Raw genomic sequence first — 19787 nt, 5'->3', positions numbered from 1 at the left:
GTCTATCAAAGGCATTTTCTTTTTCAGAGCCAATGTTGGTATGTTAGAGCCCTTGAGTTTAAATTGATCTGACAGCATCTGAAGACAAATCTGAAATGAACTGGATGGAGGTTTGATTAGCTCTTACTTGAGAGCAGGTTCACGGTGACTAACTACTTTAACATGACCACTCAATACTCACTTATATATCCAGTCCGTCTGTAAGCCATGTAATATTATTATCCCTGTTTGGTTTTCCTTGGAAAAGGGTAAAATATGTTTCTTCACAAATAGTCCATCTACCTCCATGTACTATGTAAAGATGCAGTATAAATGTTAAATAGTCCATCTACCTCCATGTACTATGTAAAGATGCAGTATAAATGTTAAATAGTCCATCTACCTCCATGTACTATGTAAAGATGCAGTATAAATGTACTGCATGTGTTACGCTCAACACTTTACAGTACAGTATATAACTCATGGAGTGTTAATGTATAACTGTACAGTGTACTGTATACAGGGAGTTAATAATGCACTGGGACTTAAATACTCTTATAATACTCATAATACAACAAAAACTCACTGGATCGGTTCGCAACCGAGTGTGAAGTGGCTGGGATGAGGATCAGCACCTCCAAATCTGAGGCCATGGTTCTCAGCAGGAAACCGATGGACTGTCCACTCCAAGTAGGGAATGAGTCCTTACCCCAAGTGAAGGAGTTCAAGTATCTCGGTGTCTTGTTCTCGAGTGAGGGAACAATGGAGCGTGAGATGGGCCGGAGAATCGGAGCAGCGGGAGCGGTACTGCAGTCGCTTTACCGCACCGTTGTGACGAAAAGAGAGCTGAGCCAGAAGGCACAGCTCTCTGTCTACCGGGCCATGTTCGTTCCTACCCTCACCTATGGTCATGAAGGATGGGTCATGACCGAAAGAACGAGGTCGCGGATACAAGCGGCCGAGATGGGTTTTCTCCGCAGGGTGGCTGGTGTCTCCCTTAGGGATAAGGGGAGAAGTTCGGTCATCAGGGAGGGACTCGGAGTTGAGCCGCTCGTCCTTCGCGTCGAAAGGAGCCAGTTGAGGTGGTTCGGGCACCTAGTTAGGATGCCACCTGGGCGCCTCCCTAGGGAGGTGTTCCAGGCACGTCCAGCTGGGAAGAGACCAAGGGGTAGACCTAGGACCAGGTGGAGGGATTATTGTGAGGAATTGCAGTATCTCCTTCTCCTTTTTTCTGTTTGTTTGTCTATCTGTTTGTCTGTCTTCCTGGCTGGGCGTGGTTGACCTACTTTCCGTTTTCCGCCAACTCACCTCCGCTCCTGGTTCTCATCATCACTGATTACCACCACTCACCTGCTGCTGCTTAAAACTCCGGTTCGATCATCAGACTTCGCCAGTTCTTCGTATACTCACAGTGGTAAACTCCAGTTCCGGCTGACTAGTATTGCTAGTCTTTTTGTTTACTCTTCCAGTTGGAATTGTTCCTATACTAATCCTGTTCTGTTTTGTGCCTGTTCCAGATACTCCATATTCCATTCCGTCCTGCCTGCCACGTCCAGCCCAACCTCCGTCTCATCCCTGCTCCACGTTCTTCCCACTCTGTTGAGTCTACTTTGTCTCCTGCCTGTTTTTTGAGGAACGTAAATACATCTAGTTTTTTTTGACACTACACCTAAGTCTCCGTCCCAAGTGTTCTGCATAGCGGGTTCAAGTTTTGAGTCTCTTTACGAGGAGCGTAACAGAAGAACTGGCCAAGAATGAACCCCGCAGGATCCGGAGCGGATTCTACCCCAATCCTTCATGCCCTGTCTAGTCAGGGCTCCCTCCTGGGTGAACACGAAAAGCTCATCCGAGCGTTGGTGGAGAGTAACCGGTCCATGGCTCATCATGTCTCCGAGTTGGCGTGCCAGATCTCCGCTCTCACTACCTCGACGGTAGCATTTCAGGCTACTCCCAGTCCAGCCCCTTTGCTCCCTCCTCGCCAGGATTTTCCTATCACCGATCCTGAGCCATTTCACGGAGATGTGGAGAAATGCAGAGGTTTTTTGTTCCAATGTAACAAGGTTTTTCGCCAGCGTCCTGTTGCATTTGCTGCTGAAGCAACAAGGATTAATTTTGTTTTGGGGTTGCTCCGCGGGAGAGCTTTAACCTGGGCAGAGGCTTTAAACTCTTCGGTGGATTTTGACACTCTACGTTTTGAGGGTTTCTCTGATCGGTTCTCAGCTGTTTTTGATCATCCCAACTCCTCTGGCTCCGCCGAGAATAAGCTGCTTAGCCTGCAACAAGGAAGCCGGACAGTGGCTGATTACTCCATCGAGTTTCACACACTCGCTGCAGAGGCTCGATGGGATGAGGCGGCTCTCAAGGCGGTGTTTTTAAGAGGATTAAGGGACCAGCTTCGGGACGAATTGGCAGCACGAGACGTTCCAGCGGATCTCTCAGAGCTGATCTCCTTAGTGTCTCGTTTGGACGGTCGTCTGCGGGAGCGCCGAGCTGAGCGAACACGGAGGGATTCTTTCCACAATACAGGCCAATGCCTGTATTGTGGAAAGACTGGGCATAGCATTCCCAACTGCCCAGTACGGCCAAACTGGGAGGCTCGTCAGTAAGATTGGGGGTCCTGACGAGTCCACAGCAATCATCTCTAACCCCATCCTTAACTCGTTTTCTTATTTCCGCCAAGCTCTGTGTTAGTTCTATGACATTGCCTCTCCAGGCTCTCATTGATTCTGGTGCGGAGGATAGCTTTTTGGACCAGGAGCTAGCTGAACAGCTGGGACTCTGCTTGGAGCCACTAGAGGAACCGTTAACTGCCTATGATCTAAATGGACAAATCATCTCCTCAGTCACAGCACAGTCACCCCTTGTGACTTTAATCACCTCCGGAAACCACCGTGAACTTATCCAGTTTAAGGTAATATCCTCTCCTTCTACACCTCTGGTTTTGGGTTACCCGTGGCTACGTACTCACAACCCACACATTGATTGGGCAAAGGGAAGGATTATTGAATGGGATCAGCACTGTCTCGCTAACTGCCTGTGTTCTGCCCTACCTTCAACTTCTGTTTCCCCAAATCCTGTTGTCTGCCCTGATGCATCTGTAGATTTGACTGGTGTTCCTACTACTTACCACGACCTGCGTTGGGTCTTCAGCAATGAGAGGGCTCTCTCTCTTCCTCCCCACTGACCCTACGACTGCCCTATTGATCTGCTCTCTGGAGCTCCTCTACCCTCCAGCCGCCTCTACAATCTGTCCCGTCCTGAGAGGGAGGCTATGGAGCTTTATATCACGGACTCTGTGGCTGCTGGTATTATTCGTCCCTCCTCTTCTCCTGTGGGTGCCGGGTTCTTCTTTGTAGGCAAGAAGGATAAGTCGCTACGACCTTGCATAGACTTTCGGGGGTTAAACAATATCACGGTCAAGAACAAGTACCCATTACCCCTTCTCACCTCAGCTTTTGAACCTCTCCAAGAGGCAACCCTGTTCACCAAGCTTGACCTTCGAAATGCCTATCATCTGATCCGCATCCGCCAGGGGGATGAATGGAAGACAGCGTTTAACACTCCATTGGGCCATTTTGAATATCTGGTCATGCCTTTTGGTCTCACTAACGCCCCAGCAGTTTTCCAGTCTATGATCAATGATGTCTTGCGTGACTTCCTTAACCGCTTTGTCTTTGTCTACTTAGACGACATCCTGATTTTCTCCAGGAATCAGGAGGAACACGAGAACCATGTCCGCACGGTCCTACAGAGACTGCTGGAGAACAAGCTCTATGTTAAGGTGGAGAAGTGCGAGTTCCACCAGAACCGGATCAGCTTCCTGGGCTACATCATCAGTCAGGGCAAGGTGGAGGCAGACCCTGGAAAGATCAAGGCAGTGGTGGAGTGGCCAGTCCCAACTACAAGGAGGGAGCTCCAGAGGTTTCTGGGATTTGCAAACTTTTACCGTCGCTTCATCCGGAACTTCAGTAAGGTAGCTGCACCTCTCTCCAGACTCACCTCCATCAACATCACGTTCTGTTGCGACTCCAGAGGCTAACAGAGCTTTCATTAAACTCAAGTCCTTGTTCACCTCAGCTCCCATCCTTATTCAGCCAGACACAGAGAAGCAGTTTGTTGTGGAGGTGGACGCGTCTGATACTGGAGTAGGAGCAGTTTTGTCTCAGATGGCTGGTCCTGATAACATCCTCCATCCCTGTGCTTTTTTTTCACGTCGCCTCTCTCCTGCGGAGCGCAATTATGATGTTGGTAACAGGGAGCTTCTGGCTGTTAAGTTGGCACTAGAGGAGTGGAGACACTGTCTCGAAGGCAGCAAGCAGCCTTTCCTGGTCTGGACGGACCACAAGAATCTCTCCTACATCCAGTCGGCGAAGCGACTGAATTCCCGACAGGCCAGATGGGCTCTGTTCTTCTGTCGCTTCGACTTTTGCCTCACCTTCCGCCCTGGCTCCAGGAATGTAAAGCCCGATGCTCTGTCTAGGCTATACTCTCCTGACTCTCCTGATCCTCCAGATGCTTCAATCCTTCCCAAGAGTTGTGTAGTAGGCGCCCTCTCTTGGGAGATTAATAACACCATCCTGGAGGCATTGAGAGAGCAACCAGATCCAGGCAATGATCCTCCGAACCGTCGGTTTGTTCCTGATGCTGCCCGCTCCAAGGTTCTACAGTGGGTCCACAATTCCCGGTTCTCAATCCATCCCGGAGTAAACCGCACTCTTTCTTTCCTGAAGAGACATTTCTGGTGGCCAACGATCAACAGGGACACTCTGGAGTACGTTTCTGCCTGTCCCACGTGTGCTAGGAGTAAGTCCTCCCACCAGTCTCCTGCAGGGTTGCTCCAGCCCCTTCCTATCCCTAGTCGTCCCTGGTCACACATCGCACTGGATTTTGTTACCGGCCTGCCCCCCTCCCAGGGCAACACCACAATCCTCACTGTAGTAGACCGGTTTTCCAAGTCAGCTCACTTCGTTGCTCTTCCAAAACTCCCGTCAGCCCTGGAGACCTCCCAACTCCTCACAGAACATGTTTTCCGGTTACATGGTATCCCTGCCGACATTGTCTCAGACCGCGGTCCCCAGTTCACCTCTCGAGTTTGGAGGGAGTTTTGTCAATCCCTGGGAGCCTCAGTCAGCCTGACTTCTGGATATCACCCCCAATCAAACGGCCAAACAGAACGAACTAATCAGGACCTGGAGTCAGCTCTCCGCTGCATCACCGACCGAAACCCCTCTACTTGGAGCTCTCATCTCTCCTGGGTTGAGTACTCCCACAACGCTCTTACCTGCTCCGCTACTGGTCTCTCCCCCTTTGAGGCTTCATTGGGGTACCAGCCGCCCCTGTTCCCCGAAGAGGAGCGAGACTTGGCAGTTCCCTCAGTCCAGCAGCATGTGCGTCGCTGTCAGAAAATCTGGAGAGATACACGATCTGCCCTTCTCCAGACTTCGGCACGGAACCAGCGATCAGCCAACCGTCACAGACAGGCAGCTCCTCTATACGTCCCAGGCCAGTCAGTCTGGTTGTCCTCCCGCAACATTCCTCTCATCTCTGAGTCCAAGAAGCTTTCCCCACGCTTCATTGGTCCTTTTCCCATCCTAAGGATCATTAACCCTTCCGCAGTTCGGTTGAAGCTTCCCAGAGCTCTGAGAATTCACCCCACTTTCCACGTGTCTCAGATTAAGCCGGTTCACACCAGTGAATTGACCCCTCCGGCCTTACCCCCTCCTCCCGCCCGTATCATCGACAATCACCCTGCTTATACGGTGCACCGTCTTTTGGACGTCAGACGTCGGGGCAGGGGTTTCCAGTATCTGGTGGACTGGGAGGGTTATGGCCTCGAGGAGCGATGCTGGGTTCCTCGTTCCCATATCCTGGACCCAATCATGGTGAGGGCCTTTCACAGGGCTCATCCAAACAAGCCTGGTGGTCGCCAGGTGGCTCCCATTGAGGGGGGGGTACTGTGAGGAATTGCAGTATCTCCTTCTCCTTTTTTCTGTTTGTTTGTCTATCTGTTTGTCTGTCTTCCTGGCTGGCCGTGGTTGACCTACTTTCCGTTTTCCGCCAACTCACCTCCGCTCCTGGTTCTCATCATCACTGATTACCACCACTCACCTGCTGCTGCTTAAAACTCCGGTTCGATCATCAGACTTCGCCAGTTCTTCGTATACTCACAGTGGTAAACTCCAGTTCCGGCTGACTAGTATTGCTAGTCTTTTTGTTTACTCTTCCAGTTGGAATTGTTCCTATACTAATCCTGTTCTGTTTTGTGCCTGTTCCAGATACTCCATATTCCATTCCGTCCTGCCTGCCACGTCCAGCCCAACCTCCGTCTCATCCCTGCTCCACGTTCTTCCCACTCTGTTGAGAGTCTACTTTGTCTCCTGCCTGTTTTTTGAGGAACGTAAATAAATCTAGTTTTTTTTTACACTACACCTAAGTCTCCGTCCCAAGTGTTCTGCATAGCGGGTTCAAGTTTTGAGTCTCTTTACGAGGAGCGTAATAATTATATCTCTTCGCTGGCCTGGGAGCGCCTTGGGATCCCTCAGTCAGAGCTGGTTGATGTCGCCAGGGAAAAGAAAGTTTGGGGCTCTCTGCTGGAACTGCTACCCCCGCGCGACCCGACCACGGATAAGCGGGAGAAGATGGATGGATGGACAACAACTACTACTACTTCTACTACTACTCATACAGTCAGTGTAAACAATGCTTGTTTTTAAATGTGATTACCGTTTCTACTTTTGGAGCATACTTTGAAATAATTTGGAATGAATGGGCTTTGCGGACTTTAATCATATTGTGATGCATCATAACTAATTTACTTACTAACAATATCAAGTAGGCTACAGTTGATTGATGTATGATACTATGTATTTTTAAATATGAACGTGACTAGTCCTGTGTCCAGATTTGTGGACTCGAGTCACCAATTTGATGACTTCGGACTCGACTTGACAACATCACAAAACACTTGCGACTCGACTTGAACACCAATGACTCGGGACTTGACTTGGTCTTGAGCTCTCTGACTTGAGGTGACTTGATCATTTAATTCAGGGGTCTCCAACACGCCAATCTCCGCTAGAAGAGCAGACTCCCGTCGGGGAGAGCAGAATCTTCAGCCGCTCCTACTCTTGCTGAGAATCCTTGCAGGCAGGGGTGGGTCTTTATTTTGCTGGGCCACCATGCGGCCAATCATATGCGAGGACACACTAGGATCATACTATTATGTGAAAGAAGAGTGGGGGGCAGACGCACCAAAGACAGCAGGTGTAGTGGTACAGGCCAGCTGCACAGAGCGACGAGGAGACGGATTTAAATGCAAACGCGTCGTAAAAAGAAGACATTTGCAAAAACCAAAAAAAGAAGCAGGATCTGGCTGCTTTTCAATGATAATGGAGAAAGCAAAGCTGAGTGCAGGATTTGTAAAATGAAAATAACCTTCAGAGCAGGGTTTTCTTTTGTAAACAGTTCAGATCTTGTACTTGAGTAAAAGTACGAGAGTGTATGAATACTCGGTTACAATAAAAAGTCCTGCTTTCAAAATGTTACTCAAGTAAAAGTACAAAAGTATTAGCATCAAAATATACTTAAAGTACCACCTGTAGAGGGATCTAGATGCAGGTGTTCTTAGAGCCCGTCTCGCTGCACATTATCCCTTGCATGGAGATATATTGTGGGTCCCTTATAACATGTTGTACACAGTGATAAACATTCTGGTCACCTCAACATCAGGGATCTTATACATTAAACTCCTTCTGAATCAAACCGTCACGGTAGCCTTCCTTGCTGTGGAATGTGACCCTTCCTCCACACATTCCGATGGCCAATTCGTTTTAAACACAGGACAGCATAGGCAACATGGGGGGTGGGGGCTGGTGAACGGTCTGGTCAATATTTGTAAACACAATCCCCAGGATGTGTCCTAATCAAACCAAAAGAGAAAATGCAGATATCATTCTCTCTCTCGACTCGCTGGTATCTCGAGCTGAGCGCTCATTGGTGTTCATACTGCTCACAGGCTGGGCTGCTGTGTATATCTAGTGTATTCATACTGTACCCCTCCTCACTGTTTATTCATCATTCAAACATTTACACCTTCCTTTTTTCCCGTCAAGAGGTTGAAAAAGATTGAGTCATATGTTTCCAATTGGTTCCCAAATCTGAACATTGACCAGTGGCATAAGATCAGGACCCGGGTAAATGAGAGGGAGCCCCCGAAAAACAGATCCCGAAATAGCTCGTCCTGGTTTCCGCAGCAGATAGGCCTACAGTATGGTGTCTGTTATGTCAGTTATTTTAAATAAAACGTTGAAAACTGAACTTGAAAATTGTTTCCTCTTTTTATTTTATTTATCATTTCCGGGACGGGGAGACGTGGGGAGACGTGGGGAGACGTGTGTGATTAAAAATTAATTTGCAGAAATGTAAAGTGATCTAACTAAGTTCTATTCATATTCTTGACGGGAAGAGCTGTGTAAATGGGTGGCCATATGCATTTGAAAAGCAATATAAATCACACAGTTATTATACAATAGGCTATAAAAGCACCATCGATAACCATTACCTTTATCCAATTCAAACTTTGGACGGGAAAAAAGGAAGGTGTACATGGTTGGGCTGTACTGTAGGCCTACTGTATACACACAAAGGCCATTCAAGCTAGAGTTCTTCTGGAAATGTTCACATCAGGCCAGAGTCCTGCATCGGGTGACCCGCAAAAAAGGTGATTCGCGGGTGGTATTTTTTCAAACGCTTTTTTCCGGGTTCGGTTCTGGGTAAAACAAAGATGATGGATCTAATTGGCAATATGTGCGGGTAGCGGGGTGGGTTCGGTATTACACGTCGCGGGGCGGGAGCGGGTCTTAAAAATCAGACCCGTGCAGGACTCAGCATCAGGCACCTTCAAGTTAAACAATACTACAGTAAACAATCAACACAGTAGGCCTAAATTATGCGGATTAAACCACATTTATTTCGTTAAAAATAAACTAAATATGATTTTGTTTGAATGATTAAATGTCATCAGGCACCTTCAAGTTAAACAATCAGGTGCACACTTTAATGTGCCTCCGGACTCGGCTTGACTCGGTTTAAAGAATGCACAAATGTGTTTAATCGTTTATGTCAGATATGTACTAAGTATACATATATTTGTTCCTGCTCAAGATTAGATTCAACTTTATTGTTATTGCACATATTGCAGGTAGGCCTACTGAGACAACGAAATGCAGTTTAGCTTCTAACCAGGTGCAACAAGCAGCGAAAAGTAATGTGCACAATACTACAGTACACAATTAACACAGTAAATTATGTGGATTAAACCACATTTATTTCTTTAAAAATAAACCAAATATGATTTTGTTTGAATGATTAAATGTAGGGTGAATGTGGGAATGTGGGACATTTTTGCATTTCAGACTTCGGGAATATATTGCGATATGAAGCCGATACAATAAATCAAAATCCAGTAGGCCTACCATTCCGAAATCCCCAGTAATATTAGACACTAATAATACAGTAAACTATTAACACTGTACATATTATTGTTTGCCCGTGGGATTAGGATGATCGGTAGTGAGAGCCGCTGCATTTTCCTCCTGTCGGATGTGATATAAAAACAAAGCGATTATTGTTGTTGTTGTAAACTCACGTGGATTAAATTTAGTGCATTCATTTCAACTCGCGAACATATGATACATTAAATGAATGCGAGGATGATGATTGAAAATCGTTTGTTTGAGTCTGGATGCATTTCCTGATCTAAAAACATAGCGATGGTTTTGTACTTACGCCAACGTGAATTAAACATTATTTTGTTAAATAAAAACATGGTGATGTTTATTAAATGATTACATGTCTCTTATTTAGCATAGAATATGATCCTATCCGTGACATATGGATCTTAACAAATATCCGCTATATCAGATACCTGTAGATCAGCTGTTTATTTCACATGAGTTCCAGTGTGGCAGCTTTTCACGGCTCCCCCTGGTGGATCCATGATCCATTGCAGCTGGTTTCATTATAATTAAATGTATTTATCAAGGGGGCGTTTCAAGTCCTGCGGGGGGTTTTCCTTTTCAGCAGGGGCCCACCCCGTGCCGATCATGGACCCGCGCGTCTGAAACGAAGCGCTACATCTGTACCTTACCGATCCCTCTTCAAATAGAAAAAAACACGTTACTTTACCAGCAGAGAGAAAATGGATTATTAAATGATTAATGTGACTAATAAAGAGCGGTTTGATTATTAAGTATTATTCTGTTGATCAATGTCATTAGATTTGGTGAAAAACACATAAGGACTTTTTAAGACTCGTTTTGTCAAAGTTTAGGACTTGGACTTGACTTGGACTTGCACATCCTGACTTGAGACTTGACTTGGACTTGGTCCCACTTGTTGCCTGTGTCTAATGAAAGGAACCTAAATACAAGGGGAATAATTGTTAAAAACCTAACAACTCAACAAATACAGTAGATATCAATGAAATAATTTAAAGCAGCTACTTACAAAGAAATACCAATCATCTTGTTAGCATTATAACTGTGAGAGGAAATCTGTGTCTAATCGCTGTTTTTTCTCAAATACAGTATACTCACGTTTTATAAACATGGGGAACAACCTACAATAAGAGAATGTATGTCATATTTGCTGTATATGTAGCGATGAACAAATATTGACTTAAAAGTGAACGAGAATTATTATTTTTTAAATGCAAGAGAACCAAGATGAATTTCAGTTGAGCAACATTTGAGTTATTTCACAATAATGATGAATGTTATTCTCCTTGAGCTACCTGTACCTGTGCTCTGGCAGTGGCTTGGACAGATTGAAATAAAATCTCAGTTATAGTGGAGTTTCTGTGGTCTTATGTTAATCCTCAACCTATAGAGAAGTGCATTATTAGAGCCCTTACACCCATCTTTGGTTTGCACAAAGCCCCGGTTTGTTATCCCGGATGATTCTGTGTAGGTTTTGTTTTCTTTCCTCTGCTCTCTCCTTCTCGTGTGTGTCGGCCCAGTGCTGAGATGTCACAGCCCGTCTCTTCAGTTTCTTTTTCTTTTTTCTCTCCGGGCTGCGGATTGGCTCTGGGTGGCTTAAGACCGTCTAATCCTAGATGACAGTTAAGTAATTATTGTGGAGGCAGGCTTTGCCCAAGACACTGGGTATTGAATAAGGCTGTGGAGGCTATTGACAGGAGGTGGGAGAATTCTGTTTGTCCACAGTGTGAGCTTTGGTAGCGTGAGAAATTGGACACTTCAGGCTTATTCCACCTTGGCCAGTTTAGAGTTGGCCATTTGTTGTGGACAGTGTTGTGTTAGTTACTGAAAACCAGTAACTAGTTACTTCATTTCAAAAGTAACTCAGTTACTTTACTGATTATTTACACCAAAAAGTAATGCGTTACTGTGAAAAGTAACGTTTTAGTTACTTTAAAAAAAGGCTCCCATTATATTAATGCCCTTATAGCCTTAATTTCAGTACTGTTATTGCATTGGAGAATAATACAATCTATTGATCAACTTGACATGCATTATATGCAATCTGGAAAGCATCGATATTAGCTGGCTTTACATTTTTGTATATTCTTTCTCCAGGTAGTTGGAAAAACATATGCTGTGTGCCGCCCGGACATGCTATCATGCTAACTAGCTCCCTGAAAGCGGGTGACTCCACTGTAGCAATAGCCTGCATGTGTTCTACAACATACCGTGCAATGGCTTTATCGACTTTCCCTGGCTAGCAGTCCCTTGGTTAAAATCCAGCCGCTGTTGCTTGGGTGCAGGTGGAGGTGGAGTGGCGTCGGCTGAGTCTCTGTGGTCTTAGCTACTAGCTTCGTCCCAGCATGTTGTTTTTGCAGATGTTTTAAGAGATTTGAATGACTGGTTTGGGCAGTAGATAGGCTCTTTGACCCGCCAGGACACAACTTACATTTAACTAAAACATTCTTTTCTTTGTGCTCGACAAAAGTGAAATAGTGAGAATATCTCCAGGTGGAGAAACTAGACTTGAGCTCCGCCGCCGCCATGACAGTCTTGTTAGTAAACAACACAAACATGCCCACAGCCCGTCTCCGCATGTGACACAGGAAGTATCTAAGTACATTTACTCAAGTACTGTACTTAAGTACAGTTCTCATCTCTGTTCACCTGGCTGTCGACTATATAAAAAAACTAACACAGTAACGGACTAACGCACCATGTAGTAACGGTAACTGAGTTACTGAATTTAAAAAGTAATGCGTTAGAGAACTAGTTACTGCCAAAAATAACGGCGTTACAGTAACGCGTTACTTGTAACGCGTTAGTCCCAACACTGGTTGTGGATCAAGTATTGCACAAAGTGGTTGGTTATACTGTATGTACTGCTTTCTCTCCATATAAAGCAATACAAAAATACTGCTTTGGGTGAATACAAACTGACAGTGATATGTGTGGATAATCCGCATTAAAGGGGACGTTGTTACTGGATAGACACATTGCTGTAGAATTGAATAAAAATGTGCAACTTAAAATGAAACTCCTTCAGCACCATTACATTTAGATTGGAAAGAGAGGAATTGGTTTGTCATTGCCTCATGCTGCCATAACAACAATACAAACCTCATTAGGGGTTGTTTGAATTCTAATAAGCTTTTATGTTGTAAAGAACACCAATAATCCAGTGGGCATGCAGAATATGGAATATGTCAGATACATAATATAGATGTGATGAGGTTATGTTAGACCTAGCTGGTGCCTGTGAGTTTCCATAGGTTCTGTTTGGACCCATTTTGTTCTGTAGCTGCTCCCACAGCGGTGAATATGCATGATTTAATGTTTCAGATGCGAAATCTGACTGACTAATTATACGGAGCTAGGACCCTGTATTAAACATCTGCATCATGTCAATGCAATATGAATATTTATATATAACTTATTCAATCTAAATGCATATAAAAGGCTCACATTATTCTCTATAACCAGCTGCTCCCAGGTCTTCATGTCAGTTTATGGTGCGAATATGGAGAAGTGCGTGCATAATTTCAAGCATGATTATTTATCCTCCGCTTTTGTCTGCATTTCAAGTCGGGTGATATTTCAATTATAAATCATCAACGCAGTCGATCCCCTGAATAATATGCCCTCCAACAGAGGGCATATTATTGGGGTATTTATAATGGGGGTGCATAACACCACGCTCACTTGCCCTTGTGTTGAGCTAAAGGTTCTCTCCATAGCATAGATCATATATATATGTCTGCAGGCACCTGGTGTTGTGCACCGACAGAAATGTTGAGATAGTCACATTTTATGTTGGTTTTTGGTTGTATTGTCTTCCACTTCCTGTTTTGTTTAGTCACTCACCGTTTACCCTGTCATTGCAGGCTCCCTGAGATTGTCTACCTTTTGTGTGTCTCCCGCGCTCATCAGCAACAGCCCCGGCCCTGATTGTCTCTGTCTCCTGGGTGGTGCAATTGGGTGCTATATTCTGAGTTCGTAAACGCAAATAGCTGAAAGAAGTGTCAGTTAAGGCTGAATGATTGTAGAGATGTAATTTGATTTTAGATTATTTTTGTCTTTGTGTTGGGACATGCTGCCAGTTGCTGGGGGTTCCACTATTATCCTCATGTGTTTCTCTGAATCCGGTTATGATGTATCATGCATTTATTGACCATAGAAGTACCCGCTGCTGTAATTTCCTTCATATTCTCTCAGAGAGTCTCTTTTTTGCTAATCACTTTGAAATACTGTTCAACTGCTGTCAAAGAATTGGATCTTCTCAGACAATGAGGCTCTGATATAGAAGCAGAGTCCTTCACATCGGTACAATGTCTGTCAAATCTCAATGGAGCATATTGAAATTTTCGACTCCACTTCGAGCGATAGAACTATTAACAAAGCACTTATATACTAACAAAGGGCTGGCTTATCTAAAGCCAGTTGAGTAGCACTTGAAATGTTTTGGCTCTATGAAACCTGATGTACTTTATGATTCTGTTTTCTTCAAGGTTGTATTTTGTTGGTCGAACGCACTTATTGTAAGTCGCTTTGGATAAAAGCCTCAGCTAAATGCAATGTAATGTAATGTAATTATATTTTCTTTCTCCCCATTCCTTTCCCTCCCCGGTTGTTTTTGTGATGCCAGGAATGATGTATGTTTTAGACTGTCAGTGTTCAAGTGAGAAGTCGTTTAGAGTTTGAGGCAGACTCCCAATGAGTGCAGGGCTTTGTTCTTCTGAAAGGAACATGATGGGGAGCACCTATGCCCCTTTCACACTAACGTGGTTCCAGGGCCGGTTCGGAGCTAGAGCCTGATAAGCACCGTTTTTTCCTGTTCACACCGCAGCGGAGCCGGCTCCTTTCCCAGAGTACGGCAAATTAAAGTTTTAACAAGCAGTAGCGCTGAGCAAAGTGACTAGAACGCAACCACACACTTATAAAGTCAGGCAACACTAACCAGGCTTAGTGTGATTTTGTTTATTTGTACCTTACTTTGACCATCCGTTCACTGTTATTGTGGAGAGAAGGCAGATGTTTTGTTTTGTATTAGCAGCTATCGGATGGAATCAATAAATGGGCTGCTCAGGTTGTCATGTCCGACTATCACAACTAGAATCATAATGAAAAATATGCAGGAAAATGTGCCTGTAGAAAACTGCTTATGCCACAATAGGATAGCAACAAGTAGTCAAGATAGTCAGTTTAGCTTCGGTTGCTATGCTAACATCACCCATTTTATACCAGAGAAACTTTCATAACAGCGTTGTGATGCCAAACAGCGGGCAGCACTGCAGCGGTCGGTAAATGCTGCTGAAATACATTAATAAACAAGGAACCAAGGCACTCTGGAGAAAAGTACAAGGGTTGAGAAGTAGTTATTTAATTTAATCTGGCTTGTTTCATTAAAAGCAACACGATCATCAACCCGACGCAGTCCCCCCATTGTTGTTGTTGTGAGCGCCGTTGGGGAGAAAATCAGCGACGTAAATGGTGACGTCATGACGCAGCAGCGGCAGTACCAGTCGGGCTCTGGGCGGTGTGAACAAAATTGGGGCTGAAAATAAAAACCGGTTCCGAACCAGAAGAGCGCAAGCACGGAGCAAGAACGGGAACCGCACCTTCTCTGCTCGGCAGCAGAGGCTGGTTTTCTCTCATCTGGTCAGTTGCAATAATGGCACACATTTCCATATTTTGGTTTGGGAGGGATGTGGCTCTCATCCTGACGCTGGTGTTTTAGACCAGGGGTTCCCAAACCTTTCAGCCTGCGACCCCCAAAATAACTGTGCCAGAGACTGGCGAACCCCGCCACGTGAATTGTCAACGGGGGGAGACATTCTACAGATGGCCAGTCCGCCCCTGAAAAAGTTCTGTGCACACGTTATTATTAATAATAGTAGGCTAATACAAATAACATTGTTTCCCATACATCGACATACACACAGATCCTCAACTCCGGTGTGTCTCACTCATTAAGGCGAGACACGGCAGGCACAAACATCGTTTTCATGCACTGGTCAATTTTGATATGTTGTGCTATTTTGATTTCATAACATGTTTTCTTTCAGGCTCTTGGAAGGAAAATGTACGAAATACACATTTAGGGGTTTATTTGACTATAGTTTGTCTATTTGCGTCTGTAGATTTCTCCTAAATTCACCAAAAGTTAGCATTCTAACGTAACATAAAGTACCGCGACCGCTGTTTGTAACATGTCATCAGAGGTATCTTTGGAAAGCTCCGTCTCTCCTGCACAATCTCATCGGGTCCAAATATGGTCATTTCCTTTGTATCAGCAACCAATCGTGAAAGTACAAAGGGGTCTACACCAAAAAACGAAATCTCATTGGCTGATGTCAATTTCTGACAACGTGATGCGCCACGTAGTGTGCTAAAACACTTCTTGGTTTAGCTTTCGCTGGAAATGTAAATCTCAAAATGGCAAAACAACAGCGATAAAAACGTTGACAGAGAAGACGACAACAATTGTCACTTGCACAAAACAAGGTTATACAAAAAACAACAGGACAACATGGACTGCGAAGAGCTGCATGTTGTTTAAGTGGATGATGAATGTCAATAGAAACCCTGAGGAGCACCTCCTCCGATGTTCCTCTCAAGACCAGTGGCTTCGCCAGACATTTTCTTGGGGGTGCTGTGGGGTAGCTTGACGTTTCATAGAGGGTGATCAAACATGTAGGGTTTCCCATTAATGTACCGGGCGCTACAGTTGAATGTTCTACTACAACACTCCCCACACGCAAATACACAGTATACCCGGGACTGTTACAATTAAGGCTCGATAATCAGCTCACGGCATATAGGTGTAAGCAGGGGTAAAGTGCCATTTTTTTCAAATGATTTATTAAAACAACAACATTGTAACTGAGAAACACTTAAATGATACATTTCGAATGTTTACAATCCATCACTAAATGAATGAACGGATGGTCAAAGTAAGGTACAAATAAAGAGAATCACATGAAGCCTGGTTAGTGTTGGCTGACTTTATAAAGTATGTTTTTTTTACAAGTGTGTGGTCACGTTCTAGTCACTTTGCTCAGCGCTACAGCTAGTTACAACTTTCATTTGCCGTACTCGCCATAACTGTTATTCTAGCCGAGTGGGGTCAGTTAAGAACCGGTTTTCGGTATTTAAAGCCGGGGCTCCGCTGCGGCTGAAACAAGAAGAACCAGAGCTAAATCAATTCATCCCAAATTGTGAAATGTGTGGAAACAAGTATAAACATAATAACATTAAATACAAATGAAGGCAATAGACAGGAATAGATGCATATACAGTAGAAAGGACACGATGAATATTATAACATTTAATGTAGCCTTACTACGAAGGCTAACCTAAATACGGTGCTTTTCTACAGATTACTTTATTACTGCACTGGTAAGGTAACATTAGGCCAATTAATAAGATGTGAAGTGCTTTGTAACTTCGACCTGCTTGACTGAATACACAACAAACAATGAAGAAAGAGTTTTATCTGGGCTGCTTCGCTGCCAGCTGCTCCTCCCGGGACCCGAAAGTGGCGTATAGCCTGTACTTCAACATAAATGCACGTGCTCGATATATGCTGTATTGAACCAATAAACTAACACAAACTAACTGTATCACTATAACATGATGATGATGGTGATAAAGAATGAATCTAACGTTCCGCTGTTCATTATAATAAAAAAAAACAGAGCATTAAACAAACCATCATGCTCTTACTTTGAAATCATGCGGAAATGTCGTCATCAGCAGGCCATCACGTGGTTTCCGAAAATTACCGAGTGACACGAGTAGATTTTAGCCGAGACTGGCGGAAAATATGTCTCAAAATTCCGTGTGTGTAAAAAGACGATCCACAAGCAGAAATGTGAGATCCACGAGCAGAGATTTGAGATCCGCAAGCGCACTTTTGTTCGACAAATACAAAATGGATTCATGCCTGATCGAAAGTTGTAAATGTTAAAGAGATATTCACAGATATTTTTTTTATTTGTGAAATCTAGTGTTAATTTCGTCAGCTATTTTTTTATTTAGTTTTAGTCTTAGTCCTGTGTTAAATTTCCTTTTTAGTTTTAGTCATATTTAGTCACCTTCATCCTGTTTTTATTTAGTCAAGTTTTAGTCGACTAAAAGTCTGAGCATTTCAGTCTTATTTTAGTCAAAGAAAATTAATTATTTAGTCTACTTTTTGTCAATGAAAAACTGTTGAATCTTTTTTAGTCATCAGATTATATAGAACATTTCAGTCAAACTAGTCTAGCCAAAACCAATAATTTGTCATTTTAGTCAAATTTATTTCACAATAAGATTTTATCTTGTCCTTATTTGATGAAAAACACAGGTTGAATGATTAGTAATGCAGCTTTGCAGAGAGTATCTGGTCAGGTTTGTGGTATTTTTAGCAGCTGTGTTATGGCCACATTGCTTCCCTTCTGATAAAACAATGCACTCGCTTTTTTTCTCCGCCTCATTATAGTGAAAATGGGCCCAAATATCACATCGTTTCTTTCTCCCAAGCAGTGGTGGCTTTAGACTTTTTCGTTGTCAGTCATTTTGACGGACAGGATCGTAAACATTTCCGTCATAATCCATTATTACCCGTCTAGTGCACAATTTATCACTCACCCGCTCTGACGGGGGGTATTCGGTTAACGCGAGTGCGACCTCTGCTCCCAAGCCCTGTTGTTGCCATTTTATTTTCTGTTAAATAAGGTTAGTTAGACCATGAGTCAGACCCGAGTCTTCCTGACAGTTCATATTCTGCCGCTGCCCGGTGTAATTCAAATGTACCGCCGCGCGCAGCAAGGACACACAGCTGATGCCCAGCCGCAGCACCGGAAATTGAACTGCTGGGAGAAAAACTGACTTTCAGAGATGTAACGTTATCTTTGATAATATTTCGTCTTCTCATTTTTCGTCAACGAAAGTAAAGAGAGATTTTGGCATAGTTTTTATTTAGTAAAACTACATTTTCGTCTCGTCACTTTTCGTCAACTGTAACGAAATTGCATGATGATTTCTTTACAGTTATTGTTTACTGCAGTCGGTTGCAAAGGTTGTTGACGAACATATTTCGTCATAGTTTTAGTCAACTAAATTAACACTAGTGAAAACATTTAGCGTATTTGCAAATCCGTTTTACATTTGCAAATGTATCTGAGTTTGCAAATCTTTTAAATGCATTTGTGGATGGTGTTTTACATTTCCAAAATCACATATTTACACACAAATTATTTTTCCGTTCACACAAATAATGATGAGACATATCTATGCCCAGAAGAAGGAGGCATTCAGAGATTTGTTATCCCGGGGGACTCCCGAGGCAGTTGCAAGGCACCGACAGGCCCGAAGGGCAGCAGCCTCATCCGTGGCCAAGGCAAAGCAGCGGGTGTGGGAGAGAAGTTCGGAGAAGCCATGGAGAAGGACTTTCGGGAGGCACCAAAGTTGTTCTGGAAAACTGTCCGACATCTCAGGAGGGGGAAGCAGGGAACCATCCAAGCTGTGTACAGTAAGGATGGGACGTTGTTGACCTCAACTGATGGAGTGTTAGGGCGTTGGAAGGAAGACTTTGAGGAACTCCTGAACCCGACAACTCCGCCCTCTATGTTAGAGGCAGAGCTGGAGTATGACGGGGGGATCAACACCAATCTCCCGGGGGGGAGGTCACTGAGGTCGTCAAACAACTCCACAGTGGCAAAGCCCCGGGGGTGGATGAGATCCGCCCGGAAATGCTGAAGGCTCTGGGTGTTGAGGGACTGTCATGGTTGACACGTCTCATCAACGTTGCGTGGGAAGTCGGAAACAGTACCGACGGAGTGGCAGAACCGGGGTGGTGGTTCCCCTTTTTCAAAAGGGGGACCCAGAGGGTGTGTGCCAATTACAGAGGCATCACACTACTCAGCCTCCCCGGGAAAGTTTACTCCAAGGTACTCGAAGGAGGGTCAGGCCGATTGTCGAACCTCAGATTGAGGAGGAACAATGCAGATTCCGTCCTGGTCGTGGAACGACGGATCAGCTTTTTACTCTCGCAAGGATCCTGGAGGGGGCCTGGGAGTACGCTTATCCGGTCTACATGTGTTTTGTAGACTTGGAGAAGGCGTATGACCGAGTTCCCAGGGAGTTACTGTGGGAGGTGCTGCGGGAGTATGGGGTGAGGGGGGTCTCTACTCAGGGCCATCCAATCTCTGTACTCCCAAAGCGAGAGCTGTGGTCCGGGTCCTCGGCAGTAAGTCGGACCCTTTCCGGTGAGGGTTGGCCTCCGCCAGGCTGCGCTTTGTCACCAATCATGTTTGTAATATACATGGACCGGATTCGAGGCGTAGT

The 19787-nt window shown here is 44.6% G+C and overlaps 1 protein-coding gene across 1 annotated transcript in view; it reads left to right on the top strand.

Annotated features, from left to right (window-relative positions):
- Positions 1 to 19787, top strand: part of LOC117446406 (uncharacterized) — a 365056-nt gene that overhangs the window by 259225 nt on the left and 86044 nt on the right. The gene's annotated exons all lie outside the window — the stretch shown is intronic.

The sequence above is a fragment of the Pseudochaenichthys georgianus genome, chromosome 5, assembly GCF_902827115.2.
Source record: "Pseudochaenichthys georgianus chromosome 5, fPseGeo1.2, whole genome shotgun sequence".
Classification (NCBI taxonomy): domain Eukaryota; kingdom Metazoa; phylum Chordata; class Actinopteri; order Perciformes; family Channichthyidae; genus Pseudochaenichthys; species Pseudochaenichthys georgianus.
Note: the sequence above shows the minus strand (reverse complement) of the source record. Positions and strands in the feature narration are given on the sequence as shown.